This window comes from Amborella trichopoda, chromosome 4 (genome assembly GCF_054954075.1).
Source record: "Amborella trichopoda isolate Santa Cruz 75 chromosome 4, AtrichopodaSantaCruz75HAP2 v2.0, whole genome shotgun sequence".
Classification (NCBI taxonomy): domain Eukaryota; kingdom Viridiplantae; phylum Streptophyta; class Magnoliopsida; order Amborellales; family Amborellaceae; genus Amborella; species Amborella trichopoda.
Genome location: NC_142339.1, coordinates 12,895,451 through 12,911,735, shown reverse-complemented (window position 1 = coordinate 12,911,735; position 16,285 = coordinate 12,895,451). Strand labels below are relative to the sequence as shown.

The window sequence follows — 16,285 nt, the reverse complement described above, 5'->3', positions numbered from 1 at the left end:
GTCAGATCCAGTTCCGGGTTCGGATCCATGCTGACCCAATCCAATAGTGTTATTATATATAATATTTTTATAATATTGAATTAATATTTAACTAAATATAACTATATATTTTAAATTATAATATTTAAATAATACATGTATATATTTAACATAATATTTAAATATATTTTTTATTAATTTTTGGGTCGGGTCCAATAGGCTCGAATGGGGTCCAGGTCTAGTTGGGTCTGTGTCTGAGTCTGATAACTTCGAGTTCATTTGGGTCCAAGTCTGGCCGGACTCGGACTTTACCCAACCTGTTGCCACCACTAGTTTGGGCACAATATCTAAAATAAAATTTTTCGAACATTGTGACACTTTTATCTATTAAATTTCACATCCAATAGCCAAAAAAAATTGTGACCTCCTTGTATAAAAAATAAATGGTCTCCTAGAATACAATCCCATTAGAAACTTGTCACGACCCAACCCCCTGACCCCCTACTGTACATGCTGGAGGGCAACAGAGGGCGGAACCGCGACTGGAGGTAACGAATGCCACTCAGGTGGGAGTGCGCTCAACACCTTAGAAAAAAGGTAATCAAAGCAAACCACGAAAATGAAACAAAACTCCAATCACATTCATAACAAAATCTGAACCAACTGAAACCAAACTACATACAAAAGCTCCAAGTATTACAATTGTGTCCATGGCAAAGGCCAACAACAATACATTCACATGACCTCAAAATAAACATGAACTATATGGCGACCGCCATCCAAAACATACAATCAAAAGAATTTCCTTGTCAGGTGTGGGTCTTCAGCAACTAGTCGCAATCACCAAGTCGGCCGTCTTGACCTGCGAGCTATTACTCTAGATTCATAAGGGTGTATTTCCATTAATACAAGGTGTTTTTCATCTTAAACTAGATTCATGAGGGTGTATTTCAATCAATTTTCTTAATCATCAGAAATATATTCAATGCTCAATCTATCATGCAAAATCCCTGAAAATCAGGACTCCTTCTAGCATAAATTTTGTAGGGTACAGCCACATCCATATTCCAAATTGTATAAAAAATCAAGATTAAACTTTATGATTTGTATATTCATGCTCATATTTACAATCACACACACATAATTTTTCTTGAATTTCATACTTGAATGAACTAACCAAAAACATGTATCACAAAGCATAGAAGCATGAAAAATGAATCTACTTACAGGCACAAAAGATTCCAAATTTCATACACAGTTTTTCTCCAAGGTCAAGCTTTCAATGGAGGGTCTCAAGCTTGAGGCTCTAAGTGCTTAAAGGGGGGAAACGTAGCTGAGAGAGAGAGCAAACTCTTGAGAGGGGTGTGAAGGGGTGAATAAATAGGAAAAGGAAGGGGTAGCATACAAACAACAAGTGGCATCAAGGGGCCTCCCCATGGCACACACTTTACAAGTGGCATACAAAGCAACACGCAAGGGACAAGTGGTTCACAAACATGAGAGAAAAGAAGAGGAAGTCCCCAGGATTACCTTATACTACTATGCTCGACTGCCCACATCGCACACGGCAGCTCACACCCACATCGTGCACGACAGCACTCATGCACGACTATGACTTACACGCATGGCAGCACTCACACATGGCAATACCTTACACACATGGCAGCACTCACACACGGCGGTGACTTATGTGCACGGTAGCACTCACGCATGGCGGTGACTTATACACATGACAACACTCAAGCATGGCGGTGACTTACGTGCTCGGCATCACTCATGCACGGCGGTGACCTACGTGCATGATAGCACCAACCTTCATGCGCAGCGACCATCTACGCACGGCGATGTCCTTGTGACGACTCACCGACGCACTAAAATATACCAAAAAAGTCCGGGTCCTTATATCATCCCCCCCTTAAAATGGATTTTGTCCCCAAAATCATACATCTGCTAATCAAATAAAAAAAAAGGGGGGGGGCTAAAAATGGCATTCATCTCCACAATCTATTAAGGCATGAGCACACAACCAACCTATGCCCAGGAAGGCGTCCAAAATCCTAAACATCCAAAAGAATCAAGTTTATGGGCAAGACTCCCCCTCCCAATCATATCTCACAACACCGAAACTCTAAATCAGTCACCAAAGAGTCCCCCAAAAGGTGTGCACACACTAAGGTATGATCAAAAGGTGCAGATTCAATACTTAGGTGACATACAAAATGTGACATTATAACAAAGTAGGAAGGCAATCAGGGTCAAACAAAATTCTAGTTTCTCTTGTCACAAACAAAGACCTTACCTCGGGTCACTGAGGTAGATGGCTTAGCCTCCTATTCTGTTAGTGCAAAAACCCGACTTTTAATATTTGGTCTGTTCTCTGGTTTCTTCGTAGGGCAATCTTTGATTAGGTTGCCAAGTTTGTCACATCCAAAACACTCTCCCGGCCTTTTACGGTACTCAGCTATAGAGTGGTAGCTCAGCCCGCAGTATGAGCAGGTTGGGCATTGGTTCTCCCTCACATCCCCTAAAAAAGTCTTCTGGGTTTTCACATTATCCTAATTAATCTCTCTTCTAAAGGTTCTCCTAGGAAGCGGCCGATTCTTTCTCCCAAAGTTTCCAAACATTGTGGACCTTACTCTCCCTTCCTTCCTCAACCAGAACTCCTCACAATCCTTCTCAATCTTCATAGCAAGGTCCACCAATGGGGAGAAGGTCTTGAGGTTGCCTGATAATTCTCTCCCTCTTATATCTGATCGGAGACCCCTCTCGAACTTGTTCGCCTTACGTGCCTCTGTACTGATGATGTGTGGTGCGTAACGGGAGAGCTCAGCAAATTTTTTCGCATACTACTCTACTGATAGTTTCCCTTGCTGCAGCTTAATAAATTCTACTTCTTTTCTCTCTCTGACTAAATCAGGGAAGTACTTCTCATTAAATACTAATAGAAAATTTCTCCAGGTTGCCTCAGTTCCTGTCTCTTCACAGGATTGCCTCACTGAGCTCCAATAATGCTCAGCATCCCCATCCAACATGAAAGTTCCCAGCCTAACCTTTTGTTCATCTAATCACTATAATATATCAAATATCTTTTCCACTTGTCTCCTCCATCTCTCAGATTTTTTCACTCCCCCATACCCCAAAAACGTCGGAGGTGCCAACCTCCTAAACCTCTCAATTAGACTGCAATCAGTCTGGTATGGGGCCGGGGTAGTCGGGGCCGGCATATGGTCTTTCATCATCTAGGTCATGGCCCCTAAAGTCTTGAAAAAATCCCTGAGGGCTTCAGTATCTCATTGCTAGAACTCGCATTGTTGGCACGAGTCCTCGTTATCTTGACCTAAAATAGGAACACCCAATCACTAGCTTGTTCAAGACCACCCTAATTACACTTCTAAGACTCTCTAGGCCAAGAATCCTATCCTGGCTGCTCTGATACCATAACTGTCACGATCCCACCCCCCTGACCCCTACTGTACATGCTAGAGGGCGACAGAGGGCGAAACCGCAACCGAAAGTGGTGAATGCCACTCACGTAGGTGCGCGCTCAGCGCCTTAGAAAAGAGGTAATCAAAGCAAACCACGAAAATAAAACAACACTCCAATCACATTCATAGCAAAATCTGAACCAATTGAAACCGAACTATATACAAAAGCTCCAAGTATTACAATTGTGTCCATGACACTAAAGGCCCTACAACAATACATTCAGATGACTTTCAAATAAACATGAACTATATGGCTACCGCCATCCAAAACATACAATCAAAACAATTTCCTCATCAAGTGCAGGTCTTCAGTAGCTAGTCGCGATCACCCAGCCATCTGTCCTTGACCTGCGAGCTATTACTCTACATAGATGAAAGTAAATGGAATGATCTATAAAGCGCAGTAAGTAGATCATGATATCATGCTTTCCAGTTTATGAATATCATTTTACAACAATGTACAAGGTTCTATACCGTATTTATAAAACATAAGTCATGTACCATAATCATATTTATTAGTGTGCCGTGCATGATTCATAGTGAAACATTAACAAATCAGATCAATCATATATGATATGATGCAAGGGTCAATCAAATCGTTCAACCATACAAAACTTGGCAATTAACATATTAAGGTGAATAACAACCATTACAACTAACTCACTCCCTAATTTGCCTATTCTTGAAGCAAAGATCTTATTCATCAGGCCAAGCGAATTCTATTGCTTAGGACTTCTACCATCACTCAGGAGGAAAGACAATGACAATGAGTAATTGTATTTGTAATGTCTTCTCACATACGCACACAGTCCCCAGCACGCTTTGGGGCTTTTGATAGGCTCTTGGCTTGGGAAGATACTGCCCTCTCTTTGCATCTCCGCTAGAGGACGCTACACTACCAAAGGGATCCCAATGGATAGTACCCATATATATCTTTGGAGGGGGCGACCCTCCCAAATCCATATCACATCCTAGCTCCCTTCCTATCATCGGGAATCAGGGAAAGATCATGTGGCAAGTCCATGGTCACATATTGTATATCATCGTGCGGCAAGTCCATGCTCACATGTCACATTCACATCTCATCGTGCGGCAAGTCCAAGCTCAGACATCACATTCTCATCTCATCGTGCAGGAAGTCCATGCTCACACATTACATTCTCATCTCATCGTGCGGCAAGTCCATGCTCACATATCACATTCTCATCACATCATGAGGCAAGTCCATGCTCACACATCACATAATCATGCACTCATATCATGGTTGAGCAAAGCATGCCAAGGGATCATATAGTTGACCACACGGATCTTATCACATAGCACTTATCACAATCATATCATATCACATCATACTACTAATGGATGATCCATTGCATAGTGCTTCGTATCACATTACTATCATCTCAAAGCATATCACACTATCAAGGGATGACCCATTGCATAGTGCTTCATATCACATTTACTTATCATATCAAAGCACGTGATACTATCAATGGATAACCCATTGCATAGTACTTCATATCACATTACTTATCATATCAAAGTACATCACACTATCAATGGATGACCCATTGCATAGTGCTTCATATCACATTACTTATCATATCAAAGCACATCACACTATCAATGGATGATCCATTGCATAGTGGTTCATATCACATTACTTATCATAGCACACTTTTATCATATCATAGAGGGCTTTCAGTTCATAACAAGTCACATATTCATTTTATAACAGAACCAGTGTTCCTTTTATAACAGAGCAGGTGTTTATTTCATAACAGAGCATCAGAGCATATTTCAATTTTATGCATTCTTATCAGAGCACAATACGGTCATGCAATATGCTCAAAGTATACCAATGAATTACATATCACTTAGCTCTTATCACATGGAACTTATCACAACCTTGCTCATTCAACCTTATATAAGTATTCATCCTTTCATAAACATTCACTAGTTCATAAGCATTCATCATTTCATAAACAATGGCTTATCTGATAACAACCATGCTCACTTAGTGTTACATAAGCATTCATCATCTCATAAACATTCACTAGTTCATAAGCATTCATTATCTTATAACCATTCACTAGTTCATATTTGTAGATTCATGCTCATATTTATAATCACAAACACATAATTTTTCTTGAATTTCATACTTGAATGAACTAACCAAAAAATGTATCACAAAGCATAGAAGCATGGAAAATGAATCTACTTACATGTACCAAAGGCTCCAAATTCCCTACACTGTCTTTCTCCGAGGTCAAGCTTTCAATGGAGGGTCTCATGCTTGAGGCTCTAAGGGCTTAAAGGGGGAAAACGTGGCTGAGAGACAAAGAGAGAAAACTCTTGAGAGGGGTGTGAAGGGGGAATAAATAGAAAAAGGAAGGGGTAGCATGCAAACAATAAGTGGCATCAAGGGGCCTCCACATGGCACACACTTTGCAAGTGGCATTCACATGGCACACAAAGCAACAAGCAAGGGACAAGTGGTTCATAAACATGAGAGAAAAGAAGAGAAAGTCCCCAAGACTACCCTATACAGCTGCGCCCGACGACCCACATCGCATACGACAGCTCACACGCACAACGGTGACTTACGCACACGACAGCACTCACGTACGACGGTCACTTATGCGCACAGCAACACTCACGCATGGCGGTCACTTACGCGCACGGCAACACTCATGGACGGCGGTGGCTTACGTGCCTGGCAGCACCAATATTTTCTTGTGGCGACCGTCTACGCACGGCGGCGTCCTTGCGACGACTCGCAGGCGCACAAAAATCTGCCAGAAAAGTCGCACAAAAATCTGCCAGAAAAGTCCAGGTCCTTACAAAACTCATTGTGTAATTAAGAAAGTCCGTCTATATTTTTAACTGACATTTCATGCCAGGTTGGATTGCATATGGAAAGTACGGAAGTCTATTGAGTTTTAGAAGGGTTCATATATATATATATATATATATATATATGCACCCTATACTATATATATAATTTATAGGGTGCATATGGAAAGTATGAAAGTCCATGGAGCGCAATGGAGACCATCAAATTATCGAACAGTCAGATCCTAGCATGTAGAAACTCAAAATCTTTTTTGTTTTTTTTTTAATACGCTCCTTGTCAATCTAAAAGTAATCCCCTAATCTTAAATTGAAAACGTACGCCTTGTATATGAGGAAGTAAGTGTATAGTGTATTCTTACAGAGCATGAAGCAAAACAAATTCCATCATTGTATATTAAAATAAATGGAGGACTGTAAACTTGATGGATTAACCAGCGGTCATGGTTGCGTGACGTTAACGTGCGTCAATGTGCTGTGGTTCGAATTCCAGCCACGCCACTTTTGACGCTGTCGATGTTCTGTGGTTCGAATCCCAGCCACGCCACTTTGACGCAGTCGATGTTCTGTGGTTCAAATCCCGTCCACGCCACTTTGACGCTGTCGATGGGGGGGGGGAAGTTTAGACGGGGGGATTTTTGTTGAGCCCCGGATTTTTGTTGAGCCCCTAAGGCTCTGTGGTTCGAATCCCAGCCATCTGTGGTTCGAATCCCAGCCATGCCACTTTGACGCTGTCGATGGGGGGAAGTTTAGGCTCTCTAATTTGATTGTTTTTGTTGAGCCCCCAAGGCTCTATAAAAAAAAAAGGTATGCTAAAATACCTTGTATTTTTGTTTCAAATAGGGGTGCCCTAGGCTAAGCTCTATATAAAATGGTTGTTGAGCCCCCAAGGATCTATATAAAAAAGGTATACTAAAATACCTTGTGTTTTTGTTTCAAATAAGGGTGCCCTAGGCTAAGCTCTATATAAAATGGTATTCTAAATAAGGGTGCCATAGGCTAAGCTCTATATAAAAAGGTATTCTAAACTATCTTGTTTCTAAAATACCTTGTTTTTTTTGTTTCAAATAAGGGGGCCCTAAGGTATTTTAAAATACCTTGTTTTTTTGTTTCAAATAAGGGTGCCCTAGGCTCTATATAAAAAGGTATTCTAAAATACCTTGTTTTTTTTGTTTCAAGTAAGGGTGCGATTTCTATAAGGTATTCTAAAATACCTTGTTTTTTTGTTTCAAATAAAGGTATGGTATTCTAAAATACCTTGTTTGTTTGTTTCAAATAAAGGTGCGGCAACCTTCAACAAACCAATTAAGGTGAAAAGGTATTTTAAAAATGATTTTTTTGTTTCAAATACGGGCGCAGTTTTTATAAGGTCGCAACCATAAACAATCCAATTAAGGTGCACCTTAAAATTTTATCATAACATGTAATTTTGTTGTAAAAAATTCTTATTATCTTAAAATCTATTTTCATACATAATTAAAAAAATTTAAAATCCAAAAATAGTTAAAATAAGTAGATCTATAAATATATGAAAATCTTGAAAATGGACGCTCTAGATAATATATTGCAATATACACTATTTCTGGGACTCAAAAATATATTTGTTTTCATATTCATACATCTCAATGTTGAGATGATTGATTAGAAGGTTTTTTCAACGTTGAAAAATATTTCCGATAGATTTTTGAGGTGCATCTGTGATTCTACATTTAAGGTTGCAACCTTATTAAAACTTTTCCCGTCAAATAAATACCTGCCTAAAAAAAAATTTACAATTAACACCAAATTTTACAACGATATGAAAATAGTCTTATATATTATATATTGTAAAATAATTATTTTTTGATACTATTTGAAGGTAGACTCGGCCTAGGCTCTATATTACAGTTAATACAAAAATTTACAAAACGATATTAAAATAGTCTTATATATTATATATTGCAAAATATTTAATTTCTTGATACTATTTGGAGGTAGACTCTAATTTGATTGTTTAGAGCCTAGGCTCTATATAAACCACACCCATTATATATCGTACGTATTTGAGAGTATACAATTTATTTGAACTTATATGAGTGAGATTAACGTACCTAGGAATGAAATAAGCGATCACGCAAATAATCGTGTGAATATGTTATGGACAATATCTAAATAAATATGCAATAATCGTTCTCATAAATAAGGACTATATTAGGGTACTCAAACATATGAGTATTTTTTTAAGGAAAAAGTTTATATAAGGTTGCAATCTTAAAATGTAGAATTAAATATGTACCTCAAAAATCCATCGAAAAATGTTGTTTTAATGTTGAAAAACCCTCTCATTGATCATCTCAACATTGAGATATATGAATATGAAAAAGAAAGAATTTTTGAGTCCTAGAAATAGTGCATATTGCAACACATTATCTAGATCTTTTATTTTTAAGATTTTTATATGTTTATATATCTACTTGATTTTAACCATTTTTTAAGTTTAAAATTTTATAATTAGCTATGAAAATAGATTTTCAACTAATCTTTATAACTTTTACACCAAAATTATATGATATGATAGAATTTGGGGGTGCGCCTTAATTGGATTGTTTAACGTTGCAACCTTATAGAAACCACACAATTTTTTTAGTGTACTTACTCTTGTTTTTTTTACTCATACATCCTTGTTTTGTAATACAAATTGTTTTAGTAACGACATTTTTTATAAAAAAGGGGTAGAATATATATTTCTATAAGAAAGTAGTATTTATTAGCGGTTAAGAAACAATAAATGCCTATATAAGTGATATCATTCTCTATTCTAGTTAATAAATGATCTTCTTTCTATCCAAAAATTCAATTTTACCCATGTTTATTTATCTTGAATACCTTTGACAAAAGTTACAACATGGTGGCGTGTCATTCATGTGCGTCCATGTCTCGGGTTCGAATCTCAGCTTCTTGATTTTGACGTCGTAGACACCCCACATTTCTTTCTATATCCTCCCCCTTTCTTCTCCTGTCCATCCCTTTCTTGTCCATCTTACTCTAAAATACCTTGCTTTTTATTTTAATTACCCGCTTAAAAAAAACATATGCTAGAATTAACACCAAAATTTACAAATTATATATTGTTAATTATATATTGTAAAATAATTAACACCAAAATTTACAAAAAGATATGATTTATTTTTTTAATTTAAAAATAGTCTTATATATTATACATTGTACATATTTTACACTCACTTGTTGAGAGTATAAAGTTTATTTGAACTTATATTAGTGAGATTAACATGTCTAGGAATGAAATAGGCGATCATACAAATAATCGCGGGAATATGCTATAGACAATATCTAAATATGTAATAATCCTTCTCATATATAAGGATTATGTTAGGGTACTTATACATTTATGCATTTTTTTAATGTATTCAATTTTTTTGTACTCATACACCTTTGTTTTGTAATACAATTTTTTAGTAACGGCAGTTTTTATAATTAGAATGGGTAGAATTATATTTCTATAAGAAAGTAATATTTATTAGTGATTAAGAAACAATCATTGCTCCATATAAGTGATGTCATTCTCCACTATAATTAATAAATATTTTTCTTTCCATCAAGAATTTCAATTTTTCTCATATTTATTTATCTAAAATACCCCCAGGCAAAAATGTTACTGCATGGTAGAGTAAGAGTATTGAGAGTCCAAAAAGGCTTAATACATTCAGTAAATATCATATGTATGAGTACCCTAACATAACCATATAAATAATTACGTGTACTCTATCCATGAGAGCTTTAAGGACATATTTATATGTAAGTTCATTAATGATTTTATATATAATCATCCATAGCCTCCAATGTTTTTGACAAATAAATTGACCAGCACTATTCTCTATGCCATAACAATAAATAACAATATTTCATGAAAACTTAAGTATACTTCAAGGGCCTAATTTTGTCATTTTTAGGAGTTTATGGATGCATATATAAGCCATTGAGGTTAGTAATAATATTTAAAAACTCCAGAAATTACACATATATAAAATTATATTTTTTTACTCCATATTATTTTTATTAGCACAATTATTATTTTGCTGTACATACTTAGTGTGAATTTTTTTTCTTTTTGTACAGGATTTATTAATTAGTAACATAACGCATTAACAAGTTAGATGATATCCCTAAAATTTCCATTGTGTTTGTTTTCATTTTTATAGAGCCTCAAAAAAATCCCAAATTCTTAAAATATAACTTTATGGACAAATTTGAAAGGGAAAAAATATATATTAGAACTCGTTTGGCTTCCACTGTAACTTACAATTTTTTTAAACTTCAAATCTTCACACAAAACAGTAGTTGAAAAGAGCTCCAAAAGGATTCCAATTTTTAAAGAAAAACCCCTTTGTGTTTCATTCGAAAACCCAAGTACAAAAGAACAGTAATCAGTAACCAAATAATGAAACCAATAAGTTCACCACATACTACAACACGCACTTTTATAAAACTTCCAATCTTCACACAAAATAGTAGTGGAAAAGATCTCCAAAATGTTTCCTGTTTTTAAAGAAAACTACTTTATGTTTCATTCAAAAACCTTAAGTACAAAAAAACAATAATCGATAACCAAATAATGAAACCAATAACTTCACCATATATATATATATATATTATCAACTTTGTTCTATAACAAACCAACTCTTATATGAAATATTTATCCAAAGGTTTAGAAAAATTAGATTAAACATGTATTAATAGAAAACTTCAACAATAATTTATAGGTCAGGAGTCTAATAAAAGTCGACATATATGTTGGGATTGGTGATAGCTAGATCACCATTCCCATATTTTCTTCTAAAGATAGAAAATTGTTTTTATTAAAAAACAAGAAAGTGATATCTTTATAAGAGAGTGAAGAAGTACATAATACCTATCTTTTGGTGGTCACCCCTTTGGGGCTTATGAGAATGGAACTCCAATATAGAAATGGGTCTCCAAGAAAGAGACATGGCCTCTAAGAGAGGAGTGGTATTCTCAAGAGTTTTGGGTTGGTTAACTTCCACTTTTAGAGAGAGAAAATCTCTATGTTGCTCTTGAAGTTAGAGGATGTTGAAAGACGGTGTTGCTCGGTAGGAAGAGCGGGTTTAAAAGGGAATATCGGTGATGGTCTCTTATTGATATTTAGAGATGTGTATTATCTCTTGTAACCCAAAACTGGATAGTAGATTTCTAGTTGCCGAGGCCGTGGATGTAGCCCTACAGCGTGAACTACGTAAATCGTGTGTTGTTGTGGTGTATTTTTTATGTTTGCTTTATTTCTTGCAGTTGATTTATAGTCGTATTCATCTACTTCGCATTTAGTCAATCATGTACACGATCTTGAGTAGGATCATGGTGTTCGGGATTCTCGATTCCGCAAGCTAGGTATTTACAATAACCCTATAATTGGTATCAGAGCACAAGGTGTGTACGGGGCTAATGTTTATATTAATAAAAAGATGAATGACGAAGTTTTTTGATACATGGTTTGAGGTGCAGAAATATCAAGCAAAGTGTTCGTGAAAATTCCAAAATGGGGGCAAGTAAGAAGAAATCAAGAAATATCCATGGTTTGAGGTGAAGAAATATGAAGGCAAAGTGTTTGTGAAAATTTCATAATGGAGGCAAGTATGAAGAAATCAATAAATCTATACAATGAAGGTTGTCAATGCAATTATGGTGATTTTGCTATCAAGGTAGAGATTGTTGGGTTTGGTAATAGCTAAATCACCATATCGATATTTTCTTCTAAAGATTCAGTTATTATGGGAAATAAAAAATTGACTTTTTTGCTTCTTCTAAATATTAGAGTATTATGGAAAATATAAAATTGACTTTCTTGGAAAACAAGAAAGTGATATCTTTATAAGATAGTGAATGATGACATAATACCTATCCTTTGCGGGTCATCCCTTTGGGGGCTATGGAAATAAATCTCTAATATAGAGATGGGTATCCAAGAGAGAGAGACATAGTCTCTGAGAGAAGGGCAGTATTCTCATGAGTTTTCGGTTGGTTAACTTCCACTTCTAGAGAGAGAAAATCTCTATGTTGCTCTCGAGGTTATAAAATGTTGATCCGCGGTGCTGCTTGATCGGGAGAGCGGGTTTAGAAGGGAAGATAGGTGATGGTCTTTCACCGATGTTTAGAGATAGGTATTATCTCTTGTAACCCAAAACTATAATCTTCATTGTGATAGTGGATTTCTAGTTGTCGAGGCTGTGGATATAGCCCTACAAGGTGAATCACGTAAATCATGTGTTATTGTGGTGTGGTTTTTATGTTTACTTTATTTCTCGCACTCAATTTATAGTTGTAGTCATCTACTTCGCATTTAGTCAATCATGTATACAATCTTGGATAGGTTCCCGGTGTTTGAGATTCCCGATTCCGCAAACTAGGGGTTCATGAAAACCTTACAATATAGAGCTGGAGACAAAGCCAACTTAAGCAAAGGAAAGCCAAAGAAGAAAAGACAAATCAATGAGGGGTATTGAAACATACCAACTATTGACAAGCCTTTCTTCTCTCTCACACACATTATGCTCTCTACATCATCTCTCATGTATTCGTCTCTCTCTCACACACATATATATTTACCTTTATGTTTGTGGCTTTTTAATTTATTTTAAAAAATATTTTTTTATAAACTCTCTCTCTCTCTCATGTACTCCTCTCTCCTAAAATCTCTCATTTTTATCATTCTTTAATATTTTTCTCTCTTACTAACTTAGTTTTCTCTTACCATTATGTGCACACATTAATTTTAGTAGTTAAAACTGTCCCTTTCTCTCATCCACATGATTTCTCTCTCATCAACTTGCTCTTCATATCTCTCTCTCCATATCTCTAAAAATTTCTTTGCATCACTCTCACCTTCTCCCTCATCCATTAAATTTAGAACACTTGTGCACGTCTCCATATCTCTCTCCCCTCTCATCTCTCCTAAAATCTCTCAATTTAAAAAGATAAAATCTTTTTTTTAGGAATTTCCCTCTCTATATATCTCTCTCTACCTTTTTTAGGAGTTTATCTATACACATTCTCCTAGATTGAATCTTTCTTAATCTTGACTTAATTGTTTAAAAAGATATTTTAGATAAGGTTGAGGTTTGTATAAGGTGTTAACCCTAAACAATTACGGTAAAGTGCACCTCAAAATCACGTTACAAGTAGTATTTTCGGTGTCGAAACTCTCATTATGGCCTAAGAATCTATTTTTTACTGCTATTATGAAATTAAAAGCTCCAAAAATGGTGTAGATCTAGCAGATCTATAAACAGTTGAAAATCTTAAAAATGGACGGTCTAGATGATGTGTTATAAGATGTATTATTTCTAAGACTTAAAATCCAGTTTTTCTTTCGTATCCATTTATATCAAAGTCAAGATGTTAAATTAGAGAATTTTCTAGTGACGAAGCAATATTCTGTGAGGGGTTTTTGAAGTGCATCTTACTCCTACAGTATAAGGTTGACCACTTCTATAAACTTTTTCCTTTAGATAAATTTTTTCCTTTAGATAATAATCAATTTTATACAAAATTTGAAAGTACAAAATTATGGTATGTACGTATAAATATCAATTGCACACATGCGTCTCTCTCTCTCACACACACATACACACATTTGGTTCTCCTAAAATAAGTGTGTAATCTATCTCTCTCTCACACACACACACATTTAGTTCTCCTAAAATAAGTGTGTAATCTATCTCTCTCTCCCCCTACATATGAGAATGTGTCATAATTATGGGAATGTGTCTCACAATATCTCTAGAATTAAGGCCTCGTCTTATTTTTACGACACATGTCTATCCCGTAGCTTTGGCTTAATATAATATACATCATATTAAGCTCCAATTTGGTATGTGGATATTTGTCACCATCATACACCTCCACATATGTATCCTAAATTACCTTGCTTTAAGAAAAGGGAAAAGTTTATGTAAGGTTGCAACCTTAAAATGGGGAATTATGGTGCGCCTAAAAAATCTATTGTAATAGGTTGTTTCATAGTCATAAAAGCCTTTAATTGTTCATCTCGGCATCTAGATGCATGTTATTTATTTTGTTGTTCTCCTCTTCACTATTGTCTTTCTAACCCATAAAACAGACCTCAATCAACATTTTTAGGTTATGAAAATCATGAAAAAGGCATCGATGCAACTAGTGCTAAATATTCCATGGCAAATAAAGTTTTAGGAAGATATCGGTATTAGGAAAGGAAATGGATATATTGAAATCATTTATTTTTTATATAAGAAGGTGACAATCATCATCGACCATTAGATTTGAAACTTGGTAGCTGAGGATATGTCATTGTTTGAGGGTTGGCAATGAACCCAGACCTGACCCGGCTCGCGGTATGGGTCCAAAACCTGGACTCATGGTCCAAATATTTAACCCAAACACTATTCGGGTCCCGAATAGTGTTATTATTTAAATAATAAGTAATATATAATAATTTCATAATATTTAAATGTATAACTATATATTTTATTATAATATTTAAATAAAGAAAAAGGTTATACATAGCCGAGGCTCTAAACAATCAAATTGAAGCACACCTCAAAATTTTGACTAAATGAGGTTGTTTTGATGCCCAAATATCCTCAAATTGATCATCTCGACATCAAGATGCATGGGCATGAGAAAAAAATGGATTTCAAGTTTTGGAACCAGTGCATCTTGTAATGCATTTTTGGACCATTAATTTTCAAGATTTTCAAGTTTTCATTGATCTGCTCGATCTACACTATTTTTTAAGCTTTAGGTTTTATAACTAGATATGAAAATATATTTTAAGGCTATCACAAAGATTTCCAACATTGAAACCACATTTCTCGATACTATTTGAAGGTAGGCTCTAATTTGATTGTTTAGATCCTCAGCTCTATACAAAACCGCACCTCTCAAATATTTCTAAAAAGGTATTCTAAAATACCTTGCTTTTTGTTTTAAATACCTGCTTAAAAAAAACATATCTTAGAATTAACACCAAAATTTTCATAACAATATGAAAATAGTATTATATATTATATATTGTAAAATAATTAACATCAAAATTTACAAAAGATATGATTTATTTTTTGAATTTAAAAATAGTTTATATATTACATATTGTACATATTTTACACTCACTTGTTGAGAGTATAAAGTTCATTTGAACTTATATTAATGAGATTAACGTACCTAGGAATGAAATAAGCGATCACTTAGATAATCGCATGAATATGTTATGAACAATTTCTAAATATGTAATAATCCTTCTCATAAATAAGGATTATATTATGCTACTCATATATTTGAGTATTTTTTTAATGTATTTAGTATGTTTTGCACTCATACACTCTTGTTTTATAAGATAGATATTTTAGTAATGACACTTTTCATAACTAGAAGGTATAGAATAGATATTTCTATAATAAAATAGTATTTATTAGTGCTTAAAAAACAATCAATGCTCCATATAAGTGATGTCATTCTCCACTATGGTTAATAACTTTCTATCAAAAATTTTAATTTTACCCATGTTTATTTATCTAAAATACCCCCAAGCAAAATTATTACTTCATAGTGGAGTAAAGGTATTGAGAGTCCAAAAAGGCTTAGTATATTAAGTAAATATTCATATGAGTACCCGAACATAACTATATAAATAATTACATAAACTCTATATAAATAATTACGTAAACTCTATCCATGAGAGCATGAAGGGCATATTTATGTGTAAGTTCGTTAATGATTTTATATATAATGTGTGCAAAAACAACATCCATAACCTCCAATGTTTTTGACAAATAAATTAACCGACACTATTCTCTATGGTTTAGCAATAAATAACAATTCTTACAATATTTTGTGAAAGCTTAAGCATACCATAACAACAAAAAACAAAAGTATGCATGCAAGGGGCCAATTTTATGATTTTTAGGAGTTTATAGATGCAT

At 34.9% G+C, this 16,285-nt stretch overlaps 1 long non-coding RNA gene across 1 annotated transcript; it reads right to left on the bottom strand.

The window, feature by feature from the left end:
- Window positions 1-634: 634 nt before the first annotated feature.
- On the bottom strand, window positions 635-5,997 carry LOC148782304 (uncharacterized). The gene is made up of 2 exons (XR_016053229.1): window positions 5,690-5,997; window positions 635-856 (listed from the first exon to the last, which is right to left on the bottom strand). It is a non-coding gene; the product is annotated as an uncharacterized LOC148782304 (long non-coding RNA).
- Between the last annotated feature and the right edge of the window lie 10,288 nt (window positions 5,998-16,285).